We start from the raw sequence: 14,172 nt of genomic DNA, 5'->3' as shown, positions 1-14,172 counted from the left end.
CTGAGCACCTGAGCATGGTAGTGCCCGCTCATCACTAGTTACCAGTACTGAGCACCCGAGCATGGTAGTGCCCGCTCATCACTAGTTACCAGTACTGAGCACCCGAGCATGGTAGTGCTCATTCATCACTAGTTATAAGTACAGAGCACCCGAGCATGGTAGTGCCTGCTCATCACTAGTTACGGGTACTGAGCACCTGAGCATGGTAGTGCCCGCTCATCACTAGTTACCAGTACTGAGCACCTGAGCATGGTAGTGCCCGCTCATCACTAGTAACCAGTACTGAGCACCTGAGCATGGTAGTGCCCGCTCATCACTAGTTACCAGTACTGAGCACCCGAGCATGGTAGTGCCCGCTCATCACTAGTTACGAGTACTAAGCACCTGAGCATGGTAGTGCCCGCTCATCACTAGTTATGAGTACCAAGCTCCCGAGCATAGTAGTGCCTACTCATCACTAGTTACGATTATCGAGCACCATGGTAGTGCCCGCTCATCACTAGTTACAAGTACCAAGCACCTGAGCAAGGTAGTGCCTGTTCATCACTAGTTACCAGTACTGAGCACCCGAGCATGGTAGTGCCCGCTCATCACTAGTTACCAGTACTGAGCACCCGAGCATGGTAGTGCCCGCTCATCACTAGTTACCAGTACTGAGCACTCGAGCATGGTAGTGCCCACTCATCACTAGTTACCAGTACTGAGCACCCGAGCATGGTAGTGCCCGCTCATCACTAGTTACCAGTACTGAGCACCCGAGCATGGTAGTGCCCGCTCATCACTAGTTACCAGTACTGAGCACTCGAGCATGGTAGTGCCCGCTCATCACTAGTTACCAGTACTGAGCACCCGAGCATGGTAGTGCCCGCTCATCACTAGTTACCAGTACTGAGCACTCGAGCATGGTAGTGCCCGCTCATCACTAGTTACCAGTACTGAGCACTCGAGCATGGTAGTGCCCGCTCATCACTAGTTACCAGTACTGAGCACCTGAGCATGGTAGTGCGCGCTCATCACTAGTTACCAGTACTGAGCACCCGAGCATGGTAGTGCCCGCTCATCACTAGTTACCAGTACTGAGCACCTGAGCATGGTAGTGCCCACTCATCACTAGTTACCAGTACTGAGCACCCGAGCATGGTAGTGCCCGCTCATCACTAGTTACCAGTACTGAGCACCTGAGCATGGTAGTGCCCGCTCATCACTAGTTACCAGTACAGAGCACCTGAGCATGGTAGTGCCCGCTCATCACTAGTTACCAGTACTGAGCACCCGAGCATGGTAGTGCCCGCTCATCACTAGTTACCAGTATTGAGCACCTGAGCATGGTAGTGCCCGCTCATCACTAGTTACCAGTACTGAGCACCCGAGCATGGTAGTGCCCGCTCATCACTAGTTACCAGTACTGAGCACTCGAGCATGGTAGTGCCCGCTCATTACTAGTTACCAGTACTGAACACCTGAGCATGGTAGTGTCCGCTCATCACTAGTTACCAGTACTGAGCACCCGAGCATGGTAGTGCCCGCTCATCACTAATTACCAGTACAGAGCACCCGAGCATGGTAGTGCCCGCTCATCACTAGTTACCAGTACTGAGCACCTGAGCATGGTAGTGCCCACTCATCACTAGTTACCAGTACAGAGCACCCGAGCATGGTAGTGCCCGCTCATCACTAATTACCAGTACAGAGCACCCGAGCATGGTAGTGCCCGCTCATCACTAATTACCAGTACTGAGCACCCGAGCATGGTAGTGCCCGCTCATCACTAGTTACCAGTACTGAGCACCTGAGCATTCCTGGTTATTACATTTCTTATGCTTCGAGGTCTGTTTATACCCCAAGCATAAAAAGAGATCTGTTTCTGAAGAATAACATCTCTGAAAATAAAAATTACAGAGAAAATCTATGAAAATTGGAAACTTTGAATAATGCTTTATTTGCTCAACTCTATTGTCTACCACCTAGTCATATAGCTCCAAAAGTTGGAATATTCTTCAAATACGTATTTGTTCTTATCCCGGGAGCCTTAGAACATTCAGTCTGCAATGCTTCCCTATGACCTCACAATCCCTCTTTATTAAGTCTGAAATTTATGGAAATTGGTGGTGATTGGTAACCTTCATAGTATGCAAAATAAATCACTTATCCCCAAACTGTATTGTCAATAATTTTTGAGAATTGAGTATTTTTCACAGTAAACACAATATACTCTTAGGTCTTTTTCCAGAATTTTAATTTCTGAAAAAAAAAATTACAAGATCTCAATGAGTATACTAAGGTTAAAGATTACAAATGTTCCTCTCAAATCTGCTGTAATTAACAAAAAATGAAGGATACGATATGCCCGTCAAAGAAAACCTGGATGTGAGACTTTTACTACAGTGAACACTCTGCGTTCGGCACTGTAGATGAAGAGGTGTCATGGCTGGCAATAGTTTTAGGATGATTGGGATTTTTGGCGCCGTCTTGTCAAAGAAAATTTGTGTCTGCTCTTTAATAGCTCGGAAAGAGAAATCAGCCATGTTTGACCACTCTGGCTACAGGCTCGCACAATTGGTCAGCATCTACTCTGTGGATGCAACCCAAAAGACAATGTTTTAAGTTGAGATCCCTGTCTAGGTGATGGCCGCGATTCTTTTAGGACCTGATAAACTAAAGTTTTAGCATCTTAAGAATCAATTTTGTATTGTCGCCTTCTGAAAGACTTTATAATGACAGCTTAGACAGTGTGTCCACCCATATCCTGTCCACCACCATTAACTTGAGAACGGCGGCAGCTATAGGCATAGAAGTGGTGTCTAGGTATAGTAAAGTAACCATGCGCTACGCAATAAAACCACCTATAGCGCCACCTGGGGGAAAACATCGGAGTTAGCATTTTTATCTCGAAAACAGAACAAGATAGAGAAAAAACGTGAATTAGAAAGTTGCAGGGCATCATCAATTCAATACGAATCAACACCTTGCATACAGAAATGCTATGATATGAAACCCATGACCTCCCCAACACACTGAATGCTGGAAACGCATATGTCGCTCATTTAACTTTGATGCTCAAGGTGGCCACCGTCAGCTGCAATGCACATCTGGCCTCTGCACAGCATACTGTATCTGGCTGCAATGCACATCTGCACAGCATACTGTATCTTGCTGCAATGCACATCTGCACTCTGCACAGCATACTGTATCTTGCTGCAATGCACATCTGGCCTCTGCACAGCATACTGTATCTGGCTGCAATGCACATCTGGGCTCTGCACAGCATACTGTATCTGGCTGCAATGCACATCTGGCCTCTGCACAGCATACTGTATCTTGCTACAATGCACATCTGGCCTCTGCACAGCATACTGTATCTGGCTGCAATGCACATCTGGGCTCTGCACAGCATACTGTATCTGGCTGCAATGCACATCTGGGCTCTGCACAGCATACTGTATCTTGCTACAATGCACATCTGGCCTCTGCACAGCATGCTGTATCTTGCTGCAATGCACATCTGGCTCTGCACAGCATACTGTATCTTGCTGCAATGTACATCTGGCCTCTGCACAGCATACTGTATCTTGCTGTAATGCACATCTGGCCTCTGCACAGCATACTGTATCTTGCTACAATGCACATCTGGCCTCTGCACAGCATACTGTATCTTGCTGCAATGCACATCTGGCCTCTGCACAGCATACTGTATCTTGCTACAATGCACATCTGGCCTCTGCACAGCATACTGTATCTTGCTGCAATGCACATCTGGACTCTGCACAGCATACTGTATCTTGCTGCACTGCACATCTGGCCTCTGCACAGCATACTGTATCTGGCTGCAATGCACATCTGGCCTCTGCACAGCATACTGTATCTTGCTGCAATGCACATCTGGCCTCTGCACAGCATACTGTATCTTGCTGCACTGCACATCTGGCCTCTGCACAGCATACTGTATCTGGCTGCAATGCACATCTGGCCTCTGCACAGCATACTGTATCTTGCTGCAATGCACATCTGGCCTCTGCACAGCATACTGTATCTTGCTACAATGCACATCTGGCCTCTGCACAGCATACTGTATCTTGCTGCAATGCACATCTGGACTCTGCACAGCATACTGTATCTTGCTGCAATGCACATCTGGCCTCTGCACAGCATACTGTATCTTGCTGCACTGCACATCTGGCCTCTGCACAGCATACTGTATCTGGCTGCAATGCACATCTGGCCTCTGCACAGCATACTGTATCTTGCTACAATGCACATCTCGCCTCTGCACAGCATACTGTATCTTGCTGCAATGCACATCTGGTCTCTGCACAGCATACTGTATCTTGCTGCAATGCACATCTGGACTCTGCACAGCATACTGTATCTTGCTGCAATGCACATCTGGCCTCTGCACAGCATACTGTATCTTGCTGCAATGCACATCTGGCTCTGCACAGCATACTGTATCCGGCTGCAATGCACATCTGGCCTCTGCACAGCATACTGTATCCTGCTGCAATGCACATCTGGCCTCTGCACAGCATACTGTATCCTGCTGCAATGCACATCTGGCCTCTGCACAGCATACTGTATCCTGCTGCAATGCACATCTGGACTCTGCACAGCATACTGTATCTTGCTGCAATGCACATCTGGACTCTGCACAGCATACTGTATCTGGCTGCAATGCACATCTGGCCTCTGCACAGCATACTGTATCTTGCTGCAATGCATATCTGGCTCTGCACAGCATACTGTATCCTGCTGCAATGCACATCTGGCCTCTGCACAGCATACTGTATCCTGCTGCAATGCACATCTGGACTCTGCACAGCATACTGTATCTGGCTGCAATGCACATCTGGCCTCTGCACAGCATACTGTATCCTGCTGCAATGCACATCTGGCCTCTGCACAGCATACTGTATCCTGCTGCAATGCACATCTGGCCTCTGCACAGCATACTGTGTCTTGCTGCAATGCACATCTGGACTCTGCACAGCATACTGTATCTTGCTGCAATGCACATCTGGCCTCTGCACAGCATACTGTATCTTGCTGCAATGCACATCTGGCCTCTGCACAGCATACTGTATCTGGCTGCAATGTACATCTGGGCTCTGCACAGCATACTGTATCTGGCTGCAATGCACATCTGGCCTCTGCACAGCATACTGTATCTTGCTGCAATGCACATCTGGGCTCTGCACAGCATACTGTATCTGGCTGCAATGCACATCTGGCCTCTGCACAGCATACTGTATCTGGCTGCAATGCACATCTGGCCTCTGCACAGCATACTGTATCTTGCTGCAATGCACATCTGGGCTCTGCACAGCATACTGTATCTGGCTGCAATGCACATCTGGACTCTGCACAGCATACTGTATCTTGCTGCAATGCACATCTGGCCTCTGCACAGCATACTGTATCTGGCTGCAATGCACATCTGGCCTCTGCACAGCATACTGTATCTTGCTGCAATGCACATCTGGCCTCTGCACAGCATACTGTATCTTGCTGCAATGCACATCTGGCCTCTGCACAGCATACTGTATCTGGCTGCAATGTACATCTGGGCTCTGCACAGCATACTGTATCTTGCTGCAATGCACATCTGGCCTCTGCACAGCATACTGTATCCTGCTGCAATGCACATCTGGCCTCTGCACAGCATACTGTATCCTGCTGCAATGCACATCTGGCCTCTGCACAGCATACTGTATCTGGCTGCAATGCACATCTGGCCTCTGCACAGCATACTGTATCTTGCTGCAATGCACATCTGGGCTCTGCACAGCATACTGTATCTGGCTGCAATGCACATCTGGCCTCTGCACAGCATACTGTATCTGGCTGCAATGCACATCTGGCCTCTGCACAGCATACTGTATCTTGCTGCAATGCACATCTGGGCTCTGCACAGCATACTGTATCTGGCTGCAATGCACATCTGGACTCTGCACAGCATACTGTATCTTGCTGCAATGCACATCTGGCCTCTGCACAGCATACTGTATCTGGCTGCAATGCACATCTGGCCTCTGCACAGCATACTGTATCTTGCTGCAATGCACATCTGGCCTCTGCACAGCATACTGTATCTGGCTGCAATGTACATCTGGGCTCTGCACAGCATACTGTATCTGGCTGCAATGCACATCTGGCCTCTGCACAGCATACTGTATCTTGCTGCAATGCACATCTGGGCTCTGCACAGCATACTGTATCTGGCTGCAATGCACATCTGGCCTCTGCACAGCATACTGTATCTGGCTGCAATGCACATCTGGCCTCTGCACAGCATACTGTATCTTGCTGCAATGCACATCTGGGCTCTGCACAGCATACTGTATCTGGCTGCAATGCACATCTGGACTCTGCACAGCATACTGTATCTTGCTGCAATGCACATCTGGCCTCTGCACAGCATACTGTATCTGGCTGCAATGCACATCTGGCCTCTGCACAGCATACTGTATCTTGCTGCAATGCACATCTGGCCTCTGCACAGCATACTGTATCCTGCTGCAATGCACATCTGGCCTCTGCACAGCATACTGTATCTGGCTGCAATGCACATCTGGCCTCTGGACAGCATACTGTATCTTGCTGCAATGCACATCTGGCCTCTGCACAGCATACTGTATCCTGCTGCAATGCACATCTGGCCTCTGCACAGCATACTGTATCCTGCTGCAATGCACATCTGGCCTCTGCACAGCATACTGTATCTGGCTGCAATGCACATCTGGCCTCTGCACAGCATACTGTATCCTGCTGCAATGCACATCTGGCCTCTGCACAGCATACTGTATCTTGCTGCAATGCACATCTGGCCTCTGCACAGCATACTGTATCTGGCTGCAATGCACATCTGGCCTCTGCACAGCATACTGTATCTTGCTGCAATGCACATCTGGACTCTGCACAGCATACTGTATCTGGCTGCAATGCACATCTGGCCTCTGCACAGCATACTGTATCTGGCTGCAATGCACATCTGGCCTCTGCACAGCATACTGTATCTTGCGGCACGCTGTGTAATATGGTAGGTGACACGTTTGCACAAGCATCTGTGATACGTGGTGGTAGGTCCTGCAATGTTGGTGGAGGGGTCGCAAACACCTGCTGTTTGATGTGACCTCACAGAAAGAAGTCCAATGGGGTCAGGTCAGGTGAGCGGAGGCCACTCCACACAGCTCCATACCCAATGACTTGTAGGAAGGTCTCCATGAGGTGTCGCTTCACGTCCGCAGCCTTGTGAGGTTTACACCTTCTAATCATAGCATTTCTGTGCAAGGTGTCGATTTGTATTGAATTGTTGATGTCCTACAATTTTTTATATCACTTTTTTTCTCTATCTCATTCTGTTTTCGAGATAAAAATGCTAACTCCGTTGTTTTCCACCAGGTGGTGCTATAGGTGGTTTCATTGCTTAGCGCATGGCTACTTTACTATACCTAGACACCACTTCTATGCCTATAGCTGCCGGTGTTCTCAAGTTTATGGCGGTGGACAGGATATGGGTGGACACACTGTATATAGGTGCGGTGTATACAGGATATGGGTGGACACACTGTATATAGGTGCGGTGTATACAGGATATGGGTGGACACACTGTATATAGGTGTGGTGTATACAGGATATGGGGGGGACACACTGTATATAGGTGTGGTGTATACAGGATATGGGTGGACATACTGTATATAGGTGTGGTGTATACAGGATATGGGTGGACACGCTGTATATAGGTGCGTTGTATACAGGATATGGGTGGACACACTGTATAGAGGTGCGGTGTATACAGGATATGGGTGGACACACTGTATATAGGTGCGGTGTATACAGGATATGGGTGGACACACTGTATATAGGTGTGGTGTATACAGGATATGGGTGGACATACTGTATATAGGTGTGGTGTATACAGGATATGGGTGGACATACTGTATATAGGTGTGGTGTATACAGGATATGGGTGGACATACTGTATATAGGTGCGTTGTATACAGGATATGGGTGGACACACTGTATAGAGGTGCGGTGTATACAGGATATGGGTGGACACACTGTATATAGGTGCGGTGTATACAGGATATGGGTGGACACACTGTATAGAGGTGCGGTGTATACAGGATATGGGTGGACACATTGTATATAGGTGCAGTGTATACAGGATATGGGTGGACACACTGTATATAGGTGCGGTGTATACAGGATATGGGTAGACACGCTGTATATAGGTGCGGTGTATACAGAATATGGGTGGACACACTGTATAGAGGTGCGGTGTATACAGGATATGGGTGGACACATTGTATATAGGTGCAGTGTATACAGGATATGGGTGGAGACACTGTATAGAGGGGCGGTGTATACAGGATATGGGTGGACACATTGTATATAGGTGCGGTGTATACAGGATATGGGTGGACGCACTGTATATAGGTGCGGTGTATACAGGAGATGGGTGGACACACTGTATATAGGTGCGGTGTATACAGGATATGGGTGGACACACTGTATAGAGGGGCGGTGTATACAGGATATGGGTGGACACATTGTATATAGGTGTGGTGTATACAGGATATGGGTGGACACACTGTATATAGGTGCAGTGTATACAGGATATGGGTGTACACACTGTATATAGGTGCGGTGTATACAGGAGATGGGTGGACACACTGTATAGAGGTGCGGTGTATACAGGATATGGGTGGACACACTGTATATAGGTGCGGTGTATACAGGATATGGGTGGTCACGCTGTATATAGGTGCGGTGTATACAGGATATGGGTGGAGACACTGTATAGAGGGGCGGTGTATACAGGATATGGGTGGAGACACTGTATAGAGGGGCGGTGTATACAGGATATGGGTGGGCACACTGTATATAGGTGCGGTGTATACAGGGTATGGGTGGACACACTGTATATAGGTGCGGTGTATACAGGATATGGGTGGAGACACTGTATAGAGGGGCGGTGTATACAGGATATGGGTGGAGACACTGTATAGAGGGGCGGTGTATACAGGATATGGGTGGACACACTGTATATAGGTGCGGTGTATACAGGATATAGGTGGACACACTGTATATAGGTGCGGTGTATACAGGATATGGGTGGACACGCTGTATATAGGTGCGGTGTATACAGGATATGGGTGGACACACTGTATATAGGTGCGGTGTATACAGGATATGGGTGGACACGCTGTATATAGGTGCGGTGTATACAGGATATGGGTGGACACGCTGTATATAGGTGCGGTGTATACAGGATATGGGTGGACACACTGTATATAGGTGCGGTGTATACAGGATATGGGTGGACACGCTGTATATAGGTGCGGTGTATACAGGATATGGGTGGACACGCTGTATATAGGTGCGGTGTATACAGGATACGGGTGGACACACTGTATAGAGGTGCGGTGTATACAGGATATGGGTGGACACACTGTATATAGGTGCGGTGTATACAGGATATGGGTGGACACACTGTATAGAGGTGCGGTGTATACAGGATATGGGTGGACACACTGTATATAGGTGCGGTGTATACAGGATATGGGTGGACACACTGTATAGTCAATGGTGGCTGATGGCAAATGCGAGACCTTTTGTTCGGTGAATGTGAACCTTGTAAAAAAAGCTAATGACCCTGAAAATCTCATTTTACAGCTTACTAAGGAAAAGATAGGGATAATTATTGATCAACTTACAGTCTAGATTGAATGGAGACATAGAGATATCTGTCTGTTCATCCATAAACCACTCGAGCATCTCTTAGATGAAAAATTTATCAGAGGTAATATCTGCTGGATTCTGTATCTGTGAAATAAGAATAGAGTATTAGGCTGTATGCACTCGTTGTGTTTTTGCTGCATTTTTTCTTCCAGATTTTCACTAATGTGCAAGGCAATCCTTAGGGGTACTTTGCACGTTGCGACATTGCTACTGCGATATCGTCGGGTCAAATCGAAAGTGACGCACATCCGGCGCTGGTAACGACGTTGCAACGTGTAAAGCCTAGAAGCACCGATAAACGATCGCAAAAGCACCGAAAATCGGTGATCTGTGTAGCGTCGGTCATTTCCATAATTTTGCTGTAGTGACAGGTATGATGTTGTTCCTCGTTCCTGTGGCAGCACACATCGCTGTGTATAAAGCTGCAGGAGCGAGGAACATCCCCTTATCTGCGTCCCGCCTGCAATGAGGAAGGAAGGAGGTGGGCGGGATGTTTACATCCCGCTCATCTCCGCCCCTCTGCTTCTATTGGCTGCCTGCTGGCAAGACAGGTACTGGTAGTGGGGGACTCAATTATTAGGGGGACAGATAGGGCAATCTGTCACAAAGACAGGGATCGCCGAACAGTGTGTTGTCTTCCTGGCGCTCGAGTTCGGCACATCGCTGATCGGGTTGACAGATTACTGGGAGGGGCTGGGGAGGACCCAGCGGTCATTGTACACATTGGCACAAATGACAAAGTTAGAGGTAGGTGGAAGGTCCTTAAAGATGATTTCAGGGAATTAGGTTGTAAGCTTAAAGCATGGACCTCAAAGGTGGTATTTTCGGAAATACTACCTGTTCCACGAGCCACACCAGAGAGGCAAAGAGAGATCAGGGAGGTTAACAGGTGGCTCAGGAATTGGTGTAGGAAAGAGGGTTTTGGATTCCTGGAGAATTGGGCCGACTTTTCAGTTGGCTACAGATTCTATGCTAGGGATGGGCTGCATCTTAATGGGGAGGGTGCAGCTCTGCTGGGGCAGAAAATGGCTAGAAGGTTGGAGGAGTGTTTAAACTAGGAATGGGGGGCGAGGGTATTCACTTTATAGAAGGGGAATGTAGTGCAGATAGTGACCAGGGCACAAGTAATGAAATTGGGGGTGGTACGGGGGGAAGGGTTAGGACAGTTAATACAGTAAGCAGGAATACAGGTACAGAGTCATACGTAACGTGCATGTACACTAATGCCCGAAGCCTCACAAATAAGGTGGAGGAATTAGAATTAATATTGTTGGAAGAAAATTATGATATAGTGGGGATATCAGAGACATGGCTGGATGAGAGCTATGACTGGGCTGTTAATTTACAGGGTTATAGCCTATTCAGGAATGACCGTACAAATAAGCGAGGGGGAGGGGTGTGTCTATATGTAAAATCATCCTTAAAACCCATCCTGCGTGACAACATATGTGAGGGTACTGAGAATGTAGAGTCCCTATGGGTGGAGATAAGGGGGGGGGGATGAATAATAAAATACTGATAGGGGTGTGTTATAAGGCGCCGAATATTATGGAAGAGGTAGAGAATCTCCTCATAAAGCAAATTGATAAAGCAGCGAGTCTTGGAGAGGTAATTATTATGGGGGACTTTAACTAGCCTGATATACATTGGGGGACAGAAACTTGCAGTTCCAGCAAAGGAAATAGATTTTTGATAACAATGAAAGATAATTACCTTTCACAAATGGTACAGGACCCCACAAGAGGGGGAGCACTACTAGACCTTGTACTAACCAATAGGCCAGACCGCATATCAAATATACAAGTTGGGGGTTACTTGGGGAATAGTGATCACAAAATAATAAGTTTTCATGTATTCTTTAGTAAGATGTCTAGTAGAGGGGCTACAAGGACACTAAACTTCAGGAAAGCAAATTTTAAACGGTTGAGAGATGATCTTAGTGCAATAAACTGGGATGATGTACTAAGTAATAAAAGTACCCAAAGCAAATGGGAGACTTTTATGAGCATCCTGAATAGGGCTTGTGCAGAAAATATACCCTATGGGAACAAACATGCTAGAAATAGGAGGAAACCCCTATGGCTAAATAGAGCTGTAAGGGAAGCAATAAAAGAAAAACAGAAAGCCTTAAAAGAATTAAAGAGGGTAGGTAGTGATGAGGCATTATATAATTATAGAAAATTAAATAAAATATGTAAAAAGCAAATTAAGTTAGCTAAGTTTGAGACAGAGAGACTCATTGCGAGAGAAAGTAAAAATAATCCTAAAATATTCTTTAACTACATAAACAGTAAAAAACTGAAAAGCGATAGTGTTGGCCCCCTTAAAAATAGTCTTGGTGAAATGGTGGAAGGGGATGAGGGTAAAGCCAACCTGCTGAATGACTTTTTTTCTACGGTTTTTATACAAGAAAATGCCATGGCAGATGACATGACCAGTGATACCATAAATTCACCCTTGAATATTACCTGCTTAACCCAGCAGGAAGTACGCCGCCGCCTCGAAATCACTAAGGTTGACAAATCTCCGGGCCCGGATGGCTACACCCCAGAGTACTACAGGAATTGAGTTCTGTGATAGATAGACCATTATTTTTAATCTTCTCAGATTCCTTAATAACAGGGTCGGTACCGCAGGACTGGCGCATGCAAATGTGGTGCCAATATTCAAAAAGGGGACAAAAACTGAGCCGGGAAATTATAGGCCGGTAAGTTTAACCTCTACGGTTGGTAAAATCCTTGAGGGTTTCTTGAGAGATGCTATACTGGAGTATCTCAAGAAAAATAACCTTATGACAGAGTATCAACATGGGTTTATGAGGGATCGATCCTGTCACACTGATCAGCTTCTATGAAGAGGTAAGTTCAAGTCTGGACCAGGGAAATGCAGTGGATGTTGTGTATATGGACTTTTCAAAAGCTTTTGATACGGTGCCACACAAAAGGTTGGTACATAAAATGAGAATAATGGGGATAGGGGAAAATATGTGTAACTGGGTTAAAAACTGGCTCAGTGATAGGAAACAAAGGGTGGTTATTAATGGTACGTACTCGGACTGGGTCTCAGTTCATAGTGGGGTACCACAGGGGTCAGTATTGGGCCCGCTTCTTTTCAACATATTTATAAATGACCTTGTTGGGGGCATGCGGAGTAGAATTTCAATATTTGCAGATGATACTAAACTCTGCAGGGTAATCAATACAGAGAAGGATAATTTTATATTACAGGGAGATTTATGTAAATTGGAGGATTGGGCTGAGAAGTGGCAATTGAAGTGTAATGTAGATAGATGTAAGGTCATGCACTTGGCTAGAGGAAATAACATTTATGATTATGTACTTAATTGTAGAACACTGGGTAAAACAGACACAGAAAAAGACTTGGGTGTATGGGGGGATGGTAAACTTCACTTTAGTGGCCAGTGTCAGGCAACTGCTGCCAGGGCTAATAAAATAATGGGATGTATTAAAAGAGGTATAAGTGTTCATGAAAAAAATATAGTTCTACCTCTGTACAAGTCACTAGTGCGACCGCACTTATATACTGTGTACAATTCTGCTCACCGATATATAAGAAGGACATAGCTGAACTGGAGAGGGTGCAGAGAAGAGCGACCAAGATTATTAGAGGAATGGATGGGCTGCAATACCAAGACAGGAAAAGCGAAGGCTTAGGGGGGATCTAATCACAATGTATAAATATATGAGGGGACAGTACAGAGACCTTTCCAAAGATCTCTTTACACCTAGGCCTGCGACTGGAACACGGGGGCATCCACTACGTCTTGAGGAAAGAAGATTTAATCATAATCACAGACGAGGATTCTTTACTGTACGAGCAGTGAGACTATGGAACTCTCTGCCGCATGATGTTGTAATGAGTGATTCACTACTAACATTTAAGCAGAGCCTGGACGCCTTTCTTGAAAAATGTAATATTACCAGTTATGTATATTAGATTTTATGACAGGGTATTGATCCAGGGAATAGTCTGATTGCCGGATGTGGAGTCAGGAAGGACATTTTTTCCCCATTGGAATTTGTTTGCCACATTGGGGCGTTTTTTTTGCCTTCCTCTGGATCAACATGTTAGGCTACGGGTTGAACTAGATGGACTTAGAGTCTCCCTTCAACCTTAAAAACTATGATACTATGAAACTATGATACTATGCTGTGTGACATCGCTATGATGCCGCACGACCCGCCCCCTTAAGAAGGAGGCAAGTCACAGGCCAGAGCAACCTCGCAGGGCAGGTAAGTCCATGTGAAGCTGCCGTAGCGATAATATTCGCTACGGCAGCTATCACAAGAGATCACAACTGTGACGGGGCGGGGACTATCGCGCTCGGCATCGCTACAATCGGCTAGCGATGTCACAGCGTGCAAAGTACCCCTTGCAATATAGTACAAAAATGTATAAGAATTCTGAAGCACC

At 46.6% G+C, this 14,172-nt stretch overlaps 1 long non-coding RNA gene across 5 annotated transcripts in view; it reads right to left on the bottom strand.

The window, feature by feature from the left end:
• LOC142304402 (uncharacterized) overlaps positions 1 to 14,172 on the bottom strand; it is a 510,057-nt gene that overhangs the window by 161,264 nt on the left and 334,621 nt on the right. For 4 of the 5 annotated variants that reach the window (XR_012753088.1, XR_012753091.1, XR_012753086.1 and 1 more), the window contains exon 7: positions 9,714 to 9,822. The exons of the other annotated variant lie outside the window; for it this stretch is intronic. This is a non-coding gene — a long non-coding RNA (uncharacterized LOC142304402). The remainder of the gene's footprint in view (positions 1 to 9,713; positions 9,823 to 14,172) is intronic. 5 annotated transcript variants of the gene reach the window in all.

Source organism: Anomaloglossus baeobatrachus, chromosome 4 (genome assembly GCF_048569485.1).
Source record: "Anomaloglossus baeobatrachus isolate aAnoBae1 chromosome 4, aAnoBae1.hap1, whole genome shotgun sequence".
Taxonomy (NCBI): domain Eukaryota; kingdom Metazoa; phylum Chordata; class Amphibia; order Anura; family Aromobatidae; genus Anomaloglossus; species Anomaloglossus baeobatrachus.
This window is presented reverse-complemented; position numbering and strand designations above follow the sequence as displayed.